This window comes from Arvicola amphibius, chromosome 6, assembly GCF_903992535.2.
Source record: "Arvicola amphibius chromosome 6, mArvAmp1.2, whole genome shotgun sequence".
Classification (NCBI taxonomy): domain Eukaryota; kingdom Metazoa; phylum Chordata; class Mammalia; order Rodentia; family Cricetidae; genus Arvicola; species Arvicola amphibius.
The window spans coordinates 118,467,942-118,482,022 of record NC_052052.2 but is presented as its reverse complement, the minus strand read 5'-3'; the positions used below and the strand labels follow the sequence as shown (position 1 = coordinate 118,482,022).

The window sequence follows — 14,081 nt, the reverse complement described above, 5'->3', positions numbered from 1 at the left end:
TTCTCTGACCAATATATTCTAATCCTTTAGGATATACACCAAGGGAGTTATTCTCAAAAAGCAGAGATCAGTGTGGGATTGCTTTCATCCGTGTTTTTGTGCTCACAGTGGTTGTAAGTCAACGCAGAGGACAGAACGGTGATGTGAGGGGTGGTTGCCTGCTCAGTGAGTAACTGTGATGATTTCTTGTAGCATGAAGGAGCGGTTTGTTGGGGTTTCTGTCCTGCCTGGTTCCCACAGCCGTTTAGCCCCAAAGAAACCACACAGAGAGTTTACATAACTTATAAACTGATTGGCCCATTAGCTCGGGATTCTTATTAGCTCTTGTAGCTTATATTAACCCATTATTCTTATCTATGTTAGCCATATGGCTCGGTACCTTTTTCAGTGAGGGCAAGTCACATCCTGCTTCTTTCGGTGATCTGGGCAGGACTGCCGAAAGAGCTTCCTTCTTCCCTGAATGCTCCTGTTCTCATTGCTCCACCTCTACTTCCTGTCTGGTTTTCCCGCCTATACATCCTTCCTGGCCAATCAACGTTTATTCAAAACATGATTGACAGAATACAGACAATTCTCCCACACCAATTTCTAACATTCAATAGTTTTGGTGATGAAGGAAATATCAACCCATGAGTGAAATTTAAAATAAAATGAGACTGGTATTACTTTCTCTAAAAGCAATTTTGTTCAAAGTCCCAATATTTTTGAAGCATTAAAATCATACATATAATAGACCCTTGTATGATTCCATTTAAAATACTTTCTCTCAACTCTCATTGTACAACCACATGTAGTCTTTGAAAACACTGATCAGTTGCTCACATCTTGTCTCCTCCAGAACAAATCCACTGCTTCCTTTGTAGCCCCGAACCTCTCCCCATGATTCTTTGAGACTGATCAAATGGACTTCAGTCTCCAGCTTCCTTACTCATGTATGGTATCCTGAAAGAATTGCCCTTTGTTTCTGTTGTCATTACCAAGATGTAAGTCTTGTCCTTCCACTCACCTCAGATGGCTTCTTTAAGGTACTTTAGGATTTTCTTATGCTATAGTTTTCTTTCTTGATTTCTTTTTTTATATATATATATAGAAACTTGAACACTTTCAGGAATATGTTGCCTCCCAGTATCTTTTCTATTTTAAAACCAATGGAAAGCCAGGTGTGTGACAGACACTTGTTATCACTACACTCAGGAGGCTGAAGCAGGAGGATTGAGAGTTCAAGGACAGCTATTTAGTTCCAGATCAGTCTGGGCTGCATAAAATCCTGCTACAAAGTGAAAAGAGAAGAAAAGGAAAAAGAAGAGAAGGAAGGAAGAAAAGAAAGGAGGAGGAAAAGGGAAAGAGGAAGGGAGGAAGGCAGGTAGGAAGAAAAAAATGGAGAAATACAAAAAAGAATGAAAGGTCATTTGTTTGTCTAGGTCCAGGAAATCACACTCCCCTTTCACTTCCACACATCCCTCTTCTGGCCTGTGTGTTTTGTTCCTTCAAGAGTACTATTATCTTAACAGCACGAGATTTATTTTCCTGTGGCTTCAGAAATCAAAACTGGAAACTGTGGTATTCCTCATTAACTTAACTGATTTTTCCCCTTAATAATTAAGGCTATGGAAAATAAAAAGAAAGACTTAGTATTATAAGTTTGGAAGAAGAATACTTGTGTATCAGATGAGAAGATGGAATTAACATCTTTAAGATGAGTTTCTCCAAGAGGTCCTACCCATCTACTGCAGCTCAAAGGGAATCTGGTAAGGGGACTTGTGAAGACAGCTAAATATGTAGACAGACATTGCTGCTACCTGTAAGGACACTTGAAAGGAACATGGGATATCCAAGGGAGTGACAGGAGACACCAATCTCATCAAAAAGGAAGGTAGAACAAAGCAACGGCAGTGTGAGGTGGTAGCATCTGTGAGGAGACTCCCTGCAGCACCACTCCTGATCAGGCCCAATAGGTTTACAAAAAGCCCTATCTACTAAGTTGCCTCCTGTTAGAAGGAACCAGTAGAAACCAGGAAGACTAGAATCCAACAAAATGGGATTTTTGATGTTTAATCAATAAACCTTTTCAAAATACAGTGTTTCTTCACCTACCATGACTTAGGCAAGTGCACAGAGCAACAGCTGCCACCTAGACCATGAATGACTAGGAACCTGAAGAGTTTTCTAGATAAGGTGATTGTGACTATCTATCACCTCTCCTCAGTCAATTATAATTAACAATGTGTTAATATCAGTATCTGTATATACATATACACTTCTACATACATGCAGACATCCACATATGTATAGCATGTATGCTACTGAAGAACAGTGTGGGCAGAGTAATAAGGTCTTAGGCTTGAGTGCCAATTGCCAATTGGGTCTATAGCTCATCTCTGCCACTTCTCATCAGTGTTAGCTCAGAAAGTTAACCAAACCCTCTTTGCTCGCATTTTCTAATGCAGAGCACAGGAAACTCCTTAGCCCAATGGTGAGAGAGCGACTTTACATAAAGGGTACTGGCAGGTAGTGCACAACCGATCCTCCTGTATTTGCCACTGGTTCCTTTCTTATATCCTCACTCACCATGCCTTCCTTATTCCTAAATGTCTCCCTGTCTTATCTTAGCTGTCAATCGTTAACTCTCTGCAGCTGAAATTCCTACTGAGTTAATCATCACCTTCTCTTCCGAGCAGAGCTTTGGCTCCAGAGGACCGCTTAAATCAACCACATAGCCCAGAGATAGGGAACATTCTTTGCCCCTTCAATACCTTTAAGAATAATTACTAAAACTTGTATCATGGTAGCAAGAATAGCAGGTCAAGTGGAACTTCCTGAGTGACTTGGAGCAACTTCCTGAGTAAAGCCTTATGACCCCTTTGTAATTAAGGGAAAGGCCACTTACAGAGAGTGTGAATAGACTATGACCCTGCCTGTTGGACCAGGGATCCAAACATGCCACATCCTCTGTCCCTGGATAAGTCCAGCGCCCTTCTGCGGAAAGGGAGAGAACATTGGCTGAGGATAGCTGCATCCACACTTACTTACCTCCTGGGCTTTGGACCAGGAGCATGCTCTCCCTGCTGGTGGCTGCTGGTGGCGTCCACACCCTTTTCATGATAATGCCCAGTATTTAATATTCTAACCTTTTCTGCCATTACTTTCATGAAAAAAGAAAGGAGAAAGGTGGCTTTCTTTCCAAAGACAGACTCCATATTTAATTCATCTGTGTGCCCAAGTTTGTAGAAAAGCACCTATCCTGAGACAAGCCCCTGCCAGCAGTATGCTCAGTCCATGTTCTTGTGTGTCTCAACGTGGCCGCTCAAAAACTCTGAGCCTCTTATTTATCCACTGCTGGTCACACATACGGTAATGCTTTATGCTCATCTCTGGGTGTGCAACAATGTCTTGGACTTGGTTCGCAAAATGTACGTTGTCTATATGCCTGAAAATGTAAGCCACAGTTGAAGGGAAGACACAAACCCAGCTGACTGCTGTTAACCACCTTCCTTATCCAACATTCAGTATCAAATACTTAAATGGATAGTGCATCCCCAGAGCTCAAACCTTGATGTAAAAATAGGAAAGCAGGTCTCTTTGCTTGTCATCGTTAAAACAGAACAAATTACTGGGCATAGTTTCAAGGATTCTAGAGAAAGGATCTCTGCGAGGAGGGGGCACAGTGGCAAAGACGCTGACATAAAGCTACAGCTTGGGAAAATGCCAGGGTCCACTCGGAACTCACTGGGCATTTATCTGGCAATAAAGAGTGACTGCGAAGGCCAAGGCTCAGCTTTGCCATTCTATTAGTAATGGAAGCGTTTTCCTAATAAGTTAGGACCATTTACACTTTCTCTTGCAACTGCTTGTCCATTGAAATTACTGAGCCAAGAAGAGCCAGAAACCATCACCGAGGGTGGGGGTGGGCATTCCCCTTATCAAGCTTTTGACACAAATATTTACACTGCATTTTTTCTTCCATTATTCTGAAAAAGATTTTATAGTTTTTTCCTGACATATGCCAAAGCAGGTTTTTACATTTTGCAAGTATGCAAATAGCAAATGGAATAAGAAATTCATGCAGATGCTTCCCCAGATTTTCAAATGCAGAACATCATGTTATGCTGGTTCCAGAAGTTATAATTGCACTTAAAAGTCCTGCCTTGGTGTGGCATTTGGGGACTTTAGGGACTCTGCACACTAATTCATGTCTGACTTTTACAGCTTTGTAATCAGCCCTATTCATAAGAACCAGCTTATAAAAAACACATTTCTTCTCTGGAAGGAAGAGCAGTGATTAATGAGGACTCCGAGAGGCTCTGGGTGCTCTAGAGCCCAGTAAATAGATGGCACTCTGGCCGTGCCCTGGGATTTCTGCCACCGTCTTCCACTCCCATCTTGCTTTCTGAGAACTCTTTCCTGCTCTTGGTGTGCAGAAGACAAAGTCTCCTCTGGGGCAGTACCTATTGTGCTGTCCCCTCTCCTCTTCTTTCCCTGGAATCTCTTAGTAATCTATCCCAAGTGGCAAACTGTCAGGAATGCCTCCTTTAGAAGTCTCACAAAATGTGTAAGCTTGTATCATTCCTTTCTTCTTAGGAATAAAGGAAAGCTCTTTATAGAACTGGAAACATTTCCTTTCAAACAAAAGCAATGAAGTACTCCCCAGGGCTTCGCCAACACAATTCATCCCTCTGCCTCCTGAGACCCAAATGGTGAAAGACAGGAGTGTCTTCTCTTCCAACAGTTCCAAGGGCTTCACTCTGGAAGGACATTCCATCCAGAATGTCTGCACACACTGGACAGACAGTAGCTCCAGCTCCTGTGTCATTCTGTTTAATCTAGGACATCTGGCCACCCCATGTGGGAGCCTGTCTTCTGTGTGCCCTCCAGTGCAAGTAGGACGTGTCCTGTGTGTGGGAGTACTGACTGCCATGGAAATGAAGCCAATTAGAAAAAACAATAGTGGCAGAGTTGGCTCATGGCTGCCCTTGCTTTGGAAAGTAATTATATGCAGCCAACTTACCTTAAGTTTATGTAAATTAATTTTTTAAAATACACAAGCATTTAGCCTAAACCCTTCCATATCATCTTCTGACTATTAGTATTAGTATTAGTATTATTACTCTAGCAGTTCTGAGCAATATGCTAGCTTACTTAACATTTTTAGATCTAAGACACATTTACCTGATGGCTGTACAAGCCCTATGCTCCTGGAATTATCACCAGGTTTTATCCTAATGACAATGTAAGCCTCAAATCCACCTAACTGGGGGGGGGGGGGCTTTAACAAATAATTAACTTGGGAAACACGAGTGGGATCTTGTTTCTGCCTGCATGGCCTTGTTCAACAATTTTAAGAAAAGTATTTAGTTTCCCAGTTCCAGGCCTTGTAGTCATTGTGACCTGAGAGAAAACTAACAGGTCAAGTTTAATAGAATAAAAGCTACAAGAAGCATGACAATAGAACAAAGTTTGGGAATATATAAAAAGAGAACACGAATGGTCTAATATGTAGAAAACCTTGAATTTGGGGCTGGAGAGATGGCTCAGTGATTAAGAGCATTGACTGTTCTTCCAGAGGACCTGAGTTCAATTCTCAGCAACCACATGGTGGCTCACAACCATTTGTAATGAGATCCGGCGCCCTCTTCTGGCCTGCAGGCATACATCGAGGCAGGAAGTTGTATACATATATAAATGAATAAAATCTTTTTTTTTTTTTAAAAAAAAAAAAGCTAATTTTACTCTAGAACTGGCAGAAGCCATCAGGTCACTTCAGTCATTGGGCAGGGCCTCTTTCCACACAGGATATACATGTCAGTTTTCAGAGTCAGTCTTGCTGTCTCTTCCAGCACAGTCACTTCGGTTGCCAACCAAGTACTGGGGACACCAATATCTATGTACGTACACTTTCTTCCTCCCCACTGTACAGATGAGTCTCTATTTAGTTTTATTCCCTTTCAATCCTGTGCCTCTTTGATCTGTCCTCACTTTGATAAATGGCAATACCAACAAACTAAGTTTGAAACCAATATTCAATATACCCAGATTAGCTATTTTCATCACTACATTTAAGGCATCGGGAGATCGTGAAACTTTTCAGTTCATTTTATTTTTTTTGTCAATTACTTCCTTTTTGAGGTCAAAACGACATTCTATTTGCTCAAACTCCACACTGTCAGCTTTTTCAGTGTTTCTTACTATTTCTCATTAACCCCCTTACTGGGTTGACTTAGCTTGCCCGGAGCTGGGCTTAACCAGTGAACAGTGACTATGCCTGTGAGACAAATAGCCTCATTCAGTTTTGGATTATAAACCCAATTTTTAAGCCAGGGGTAATATTAGTTTCAATTTTACCATACACTGGCTATGGATGGAAGGAGTTGCAGAGACAGCAAGAAGAGTTAGGATAGGTAGCCTTCCAAAAAAATCAAAATGTCACCAGGAGGAAGGTAATGGATACTTGCTGCTGGGCAAGCAGATAAGCAGTCTCCACTAGTGTAGAAAAGACAGAAGCAATCAAAGGATTCAACAGTAGAAGAGTTTCTTTTCAGAATGTGCTCAAGTATCACTGTCTCTCTAAGCACTGTCATTTGGTTTCCAAGACTTTAAATTTAAGTCAAAATTACTTTACACACCCTGGGCACTCATTTACCAACATTATAATCAGTCTCACTGTTTAGAACATTGAGTTAGATACCATATACCAGTGGCTGTGGTTCCCTTCTTATAAAATCTATGTGAAATTTTAAGTTTCAGAGCACTGGTTGAATTCATACACTGCAGTGAAGAACTTGTTTTGTATTCAACATAGGCACATACATAGCTTATAAAGCATATAGAAAAGAGCAGTGTACAAGATGTTAGTTTTATTTTACAAATAAATGCATGTAACAGTTTCAGAGAAGTATCCATGGCCCAAGGACATAATCAAAGACTTGAAAGTATAATCCATATAGGAACTGACACAAATAGCTTAGAAATACAAAATTCAAATACTCTCAAATCCTTTAGCTTTGAAAATTCCTGAGACCCATCTTTATAATACTGGTTTTGAACAGGAATGTGCAGCCCCATCATTTTCTAAGTAGAAATACCTGGAAGAATATCTTTCTTTACTAGCAGAAAAATAAAAGAAGAATAAAAACTCTTTTCCAAAATAATTTTATCTTATCTCTAGAAGTATAGGCTTTCCTTCCCTCCAAAGACTTAATTTGGAACCAGGGACAAAAATCAGCAGCAAAGAATTTACAGCATCACAGAAATGTGGCCCTGCCGTTTGAACCTCATAATCACACATAGACACACAGAAAGACAGGAAGGGAGCGCAGAGACAGAGAGAGACAGAGAAGACACGGAAAGCACAGAAGCTACAACCCAACCTTTTGATTCTGAGGATCTCTTTTGTCCCGGGCTTCTTGGTTTCCTCCAGTGCATCTCTTCCATCATGCTGATGTAGTACCTTCCCCCTGATGCACCAGGATCAATTAGCAGACAATCATATGATGTAGGTGTGTCTTCTATCTATCTGATGATTTCATTGGATAATCAATAAAGAAACTGCCTGGCCCATTTGATTGGCCGGCCCTTAGGTGGGTGGAGTAGACAGAACAGGAAGAAGGAAGTGAGGTAGATGGCTCAGTCAGATGCCACGCCTCTCCTAAGTTAGGCAGACCGCCGTGCCTCTCCTCAGAGAGAAGCCAGATGCGATGAAGCTCCAGCCCAAGATGGACGTATGCTAGAAACTAAACGGTAAGGCACCACTTCGTGGTGCTACACAGATTATTAGAAATGGGTTAAAGCAAGATGTGAGAATTAGATAATAAGAGGCTAGAAATAATGGGCCAGGCAGTATTTAAAAGAATACAATTTGTGTGTTGTTATTTCGGGGTATAAGCTAGCCGTGCAGGAGCCGGGCGGCGGGAAGCCAGCCCGCAGCTCCACACTACAATCATAGACTATCTTTGTGCTGAGAATGCCCTTAGGAGAAAACTTATTTTCAAAAACAGAAGCAGACTGGAAAGCAGGAAGCTCTGTCCCAGTCTGAGACACTTGGGGCCCAGAAAGCATCTGGTTCCAGACTCAGGAGCTGCTTCTGAAGGACAGTGGATGTTGAGATGCCCACATTCTTTCTATGCTGAAATTTGCAGAAAGCTAGAACTTTTCCTTTGTTTAAATAATGGGAAAATGGCTATAATTTATGCAGAAAAAGTTAAACCATGACAACAAAAGGGGTACCTAAATGACTAAGGACATAAACTAACCCCAAAGCAAACAAACCGATAGCTCCCCAACCACAAAGCACTCAATACCAAATTCCATTGACAGCTTTATTGGATTTTTCTCCAAAGATCACAATAATTAAAGCTTGCAATTAGTTTTTGAAATTAACTCAGAGTGCTCCACACTTGGAAGCTGTCTTAGTGAGCCCGCGCTGCGTTTTTCTTTTGTTATCCCATCTCCCTTTACCGGTGCCCTTGTTTGGATTGCCCTTCTGTTTATCTTTGTCTCTTCTTCTTCTTCTTCTTCTTCTTCTTCTTCTTCTTCTTCTTCTTCTTCTTCTTCTTCTTCTCTTCTTCTTCTTCTTCTTCTTCTTCTTCTTCTTCTTCTTCTTCTCCTCCTCCTCCTCCTCCTCCTCCTCCTCCTCCTCCTCCTCTTTCTCCTCCTCCTCTTCCTCCTCCTCCTCCTCCTCTTCCTCCTCCTCCTTCTTCTCCTTCTTCATATTGTTTTATCATATCTTGATGCTTCACTCACAAAACTCTGAGAAAGATTCTAGTGAGCACAGCACACCAAAACAAGGGTGTTGCTGAGGAGGCAGGGGAATTCCTCAGATAAACTCTTAGGCCTCTCTTTTGTTCTGCTGCTTTCCCAAGGCAAGCTGCCGGGCTCTTTTACTAAAAGTGCAAAGAAGTAGGCCTTCACCTTCCAAGACTATCTTAAATTTTAGGCCCTGTTTGTCAGCTGCTAGGGACCTCACCAAAGCAGTGACCTAAGAAACAGAGTGAGTTGGCAAAGAGACAGCTACCACAGTAGCTCTTTGTCTTTCAGAGTTTGAATCAGATCTCTGATGTACTGTCCACTCATCATGGACACCTGACTTTCTCAAGGACAAAATGGGAGTATACAAAGGTGTTTCAGACTCTAAATGTCAGTGAAATTGTTACAGTATGTATGTTTTTCCAGGAGAATTCTGGGTCTGTATGAACGACTTAATGCCTCATCTAGAAACTGCCCAGTCCTCAAATGGCCTACACTTTGAATCCCACCCGAATGATTTCTTAACATAAGTCGATGGCCTTCCCAAAAGGTATACAAAAAGATACACTGTAATGCTCAAAGGGCTTAGCAGTGTTTGTGTTCAAGATTTACAGTAAAAAGAAACCCGAGTTCTCATTTTCCCATTTGCACTTACAACTTCCCCAAACTGCAGAGCTGAAACAATTAGCTGCCTCCTGTTCCTCGTCACCCATCTCCTGTGCTTCTTCAGTCTTCTGGCTATGCCACAACTGTTTTCTTGTGTGTTATAGCTCTAAATGAGGCTCAATGCTGTACAGAAGGACGGAAATCTGAGGGAGCCTTAGAATAACATTTCAGGGCTTCACTGAGGCTTGATCTGTTTCTTTTTAGCCTTGTCCTAGAAACAGCAAGGCTGCCACACATTTAAGGTGGGGTGGGGGTGGGGGATAACATCTACATTCCTCTTGTATCTCAGAAATCTAAATTAAAACATCGAGGAAGCAGTTACTAGGTTGTTCTGACAAAGATAACAAGGCTGCGAGGGTTGGATTTAGAAATGAGCATTGCAGGGCTCTCTCTGTTGTATCCAATCTGGAATGTCACACCCAGACATACAAGTAGTTAGGAGGGACTTAAATAGCCAGACCCCATAAAAGACAAAGAAAAAAAGTAGCATTGCACATTATTATGGGCTGAAGAACTCGGTACCATTATTGTAAAATGCTGTACCATTTTGTTTCAATTAAGGAACACAAATAAATCGCAATTAAAAATAGTTCAATAGGTTTGGAATCACTCTATATATTCATAGTAAAGCTACCACACTGTTTAAATCGTCTGTGGAGAACCATCGTTCTGTAATGACTAACAGAGAAAGGGGACTAAGGGCCTCTTTCCCCGTGTCCTGAAAACCACTTAAGAGTTTTAGTCTCTCTAGATTCATTCAACGGTTAGAAGGACAGGGTGGAAGGGACAGGACGATCTCAGGGTCACAGACAGACGTCCAGCAGATACTAGGAGACCAGGGCCATTGCTAGTTGGGAGGCAAGGAAAGTGATAAGAAAGTCTCGGTCCTTACTGTCCTTGTGGCTGTAGTCCAACACCTATCTGACCATGGGGCCTGGGCTTCACAGTCTGAATGGGGGTGAGAGCTTCCCAGGAGGCTGTCACCCTTGTCCCAGCAGGAGCACAGCCGATTAGGCTGCACACCACGCTGGCCGGTGGGTATCAGGCAATCCTTTGGCTTTAGAAGAGTTGGGGTCCCTCCCGGAAGCCCTCCAACACTAAGCCGAGCCTGCCCACCATCTCCAGAGGCTTCCACTACATCAATGTCATCCCTGTTGTAACAAAGCCTGGAGTGCCGGGCTGTTTTTACATTTTTTTTGCACTATTCTTTCTGTCTTTATTCAGGCAGCTGTATTCAGTGGGTGAACACATTCCCAGGAAACAGCTCCCTGATAACTCAGGAGCCTTTGAGTCTGCAGGGCACTTCTCTAGTTTGCCTTAACAAAGAACTGAGTGTTAGGATTGCAAATAAAATAAGCTGCCTTTGTTTTTAACCCTCTTTTAGTCAGATAATTTCCTATATTTTTACCTCTTTGATTTCTTGTTTTCTGTTTGTTTTTTTTCAAGGTGACTATACGTCCCATTTTCTTCCTTCTATTGGGTCTATAGACACCTCACATGAGATACTCCTTGTTCACTTTTCTCTCTACCTTCCCATGCTGAGGATTGAAAAATCCCACAGATTTGTTTTACTACTGTGAACATAAAAAGCAGCACGTTTGCATTTTGAACAGAGCAGAGATTAAGGAATTGGCAGCCTTGAAATAGCTCTTTCTCAACTTCCATTCCCATGAGGTTATCCACATAGAGCTGCTGTTAGCACAGGGTCAGTGTGATGAAATGTATTTGTTGAGTCTCTTTGGTGCCAAAGCTTTGGTCAACTATCTGATCTACCTGATAGTGGTACTATTTCAGAAACGTCCAGTCAGGAGAGTAATATCAGTCCTGTGGATTATCAAACAGAGTGTGATAATGGAAGCCACAGCTAGCAAAACCTTCGCATTTTTCCCTCCTCCCCTCCCTGCCTTAGAAATCCCGTGCAAGAATGGGGAGGTAATCAAGGTTTACATATTAGGGATTGTTACCTTAGCAATATGCCCCCTTTGGATGCAAGTTTCAAATGCTATTAAGGTTAAAATACTCCTTTCTTAGACCCAAATATCAGGGATTCTTTCAAGAATGAGAGTGGAAAAGAGTTACGAGTAGCACAGAGAAAGATGGGGCAAAATATTTTCAAATTCTGTCTTTGTTTTATTCCCTTACTGTAAACGTAACTGTTTAGATATAACAGGATAAATTATTATTTGTCTAGATTATTGAACTCATAACACTCCCCAGACTAGATAATATTACACACTAACCTTTTCAGGTAAAAATATCTTACCGAAGAGGGTCTTAAATGAAGTTGGCAAGTATGAGAAGGAGATTTAAAAGCTAATGAGGACACAGGAAGAGAAGACAGAAGACAATCAGGTAATGGGCTTTCTGGGTCTAGGGACAGTGGAGGAGTGAATGTAGGAGAGGAGGGACTCAGAGGCACACAAGGGGTTAGGCCTCTCACTGCGGTTGCCTCTCTGCCTAATTAGGACCTAGTTGTCAAATATAAAATCTTCCACAAATTCAGAAACTCTGGGACATGATACCCTTCTACAATTTTCCCCCCAACCTTAAAGAGAACAGCAGCCCTATAATACCCCACCAAGGTCTCTGGAGTAAGGGCCAAAGAATTGGTTAGCTTTGATGATGATGCCCACTTTTAAGTGTGATAATGGAGGCAATAATTTCCAAAACTTAGAGTTCCACTTGTCTGTGATCTCAGGGCAGCTTCCTAGTGGCTGGGCCTGTCTGTCCATTTCTCCCCTGCTGCAAATGGAGAAAAGATCACCATTGCCCCGAGGATAGTTAAAATGAACAGTTCTGGAACATAGAAAAGGCCAGGCAGACCACACAGGCAGTGTGAGTTCTGAATTCTAGGTAATCCTAAGAAGGAAAAAGAATAATAACTCCACTCTCCATGGAGCATATTAGTTAGTTATGCATGGCTGAGAGATTCACCCATTGCCAGTTCAGTTATTTCGAGGCTCTGAGACCATATGCTTAGGTCTACACACTTGCAAGCTGAAACTTGAAACGTCCCAAATGCATGAAGCCAGAATTACACCTCTTATCTCCAGAACTTTCTTGGGATGCAGGGGTCAGAGAACTTCCTGGAATTTAGCCATTTTGTAATAATGAATCAATGTTCTAGTAGATGTGCAATAACCTGAAGACAGACTTGAACTAGATACATATGTCCTCACCGCATGCCGTGTTCCCGGACACAGAAGAAAGGACCCAGATAAGTGGGCACAACGGTATTTCTCCAGTGACTTGCACTGAAAGGAAAAGTAATTTATTTGCCCAGGAGCAATGCTTTTCTTGAAGGCTCAGGTTAGTTCGTTTCCTTTATACCATAATTTATGACTTATAAGTTATACTTTGCAGAAGCATTACTTTGGATTTTAAATTTTTTGTTGAGTTATTCATCAAACAAGAAGTTCCTGAAATTTTCCAGTTGTTCATAGTCAATGGTAGATACACGACACAGAGAAAAACAAGTGAGCATCTTACCCTTAGGAGGCTTGTTCTCCAGTAAGCGAAGGGAAAGCTGCCTCAATATCCACACTAAGAACTTCTCCATTACACAGAGAGGAACTTCTCTGAGGGAGGAGTCACGGTGCCAGATCAGCAGTGAGAAGGGTGACAGCGCATCCCACACCGAATGCGGTAATTGCTGACTGAATGGTCATCTGGACTGACGGCCATACACTTGAGACCTTGAAGTAGAATAAAAAAAGAAAAGATCATGCCTGTGATAGGGATGTGTGTGTGTACCCACTCATTTATGGTAAAAGTAATACAAAGGAGGGTATAGGCAGAAAATACTAGCAGGTGCAAACTTCTTTGCTCCAGAGCAGCTGGAATGTAGAAGCCAAAAGGTCTTGAGATGAACCTGTAATTATTGCAGTTTCTACCCTACACAATATACCACTCATCTGCATCCACACTCGCCAATAGCATGGCAGTCAAGTAAAGTGGCTAAGAAATGAGACTCAAATCCTTGCTTGAGAATTCACTGAGTACATAGAATCGAATGAATCGCCTTACATTTGAAAGCCTACATATGAACACTTCTATGTTGTATTAGACATGCTGGTGCTTGGTGATGGCTAAGCCCAGAGCCTGGCACATGGCAAAGTGATTGTTGCTGCTGGGTGTGTAAATGGCATGGACACATCCTAACCCAAGGTATTATCTGGCACCTCACAGGCCTCTGTCCTGCAAGAAAAGAAACAATTATTATTTTTTGGTGGGGGGAGCTAACTAAACTCTACTCTGTATCTTCTCTTTGAATTAGTTTTAGATTAGGGAGATACATATTCATTATATCCAACACTCACAAAACAAGAAATAAACCTGTTATCACTAGAACATTCTTGGTATGAGGACATCAGAGAGCTTGCTGGAATTTAGTAATTGTGCAATAATGAATGAATGGATCGATACTCAAAAACTTGAGCTGAAGATAGTTGTGTGTCCAGACAGGCCTCAGGTAGGTACAGAAGAAAAATTCACTCAGCATCGGTTCCAAGGTGTTTTCACTCTCAGTGAATATAACTGCCCCCTACCCCATAGAAAGTAATGGGACAGGAAATATTTAAGAAAATTTGAAGCAAAATCTTTTCTATTAATTAACTTTTTATTTATTGTATCTTTCTTGGTGTTGTAAGTGTGGGAAGACCATCTCTACCTGACAA

General features: G+C 41.7%; 1 long non-coding RNA gene across 1 annotated transcript in view; it reads right to left on the bottom strand.

The window, feature by feature from the left end:
• The window catches only part of LOC119817422, a 118,861-nt gene extending 105,778 nt beyond the window's left edge, over positions 1-13,083 (bottom strand). The window contains exon 1 of the long non-coding RNA XR_005285900.1: positions 12,895-13,083. This is a non-coding gene — a long non-coding RNA (uncharacterized LOC119817422). The remainder of the gene's footprint in view (positions 1-12,894) is intronic.
• Between the last annotated feature and the right edge of the window lie 998 nt (positions 13,084-14,081).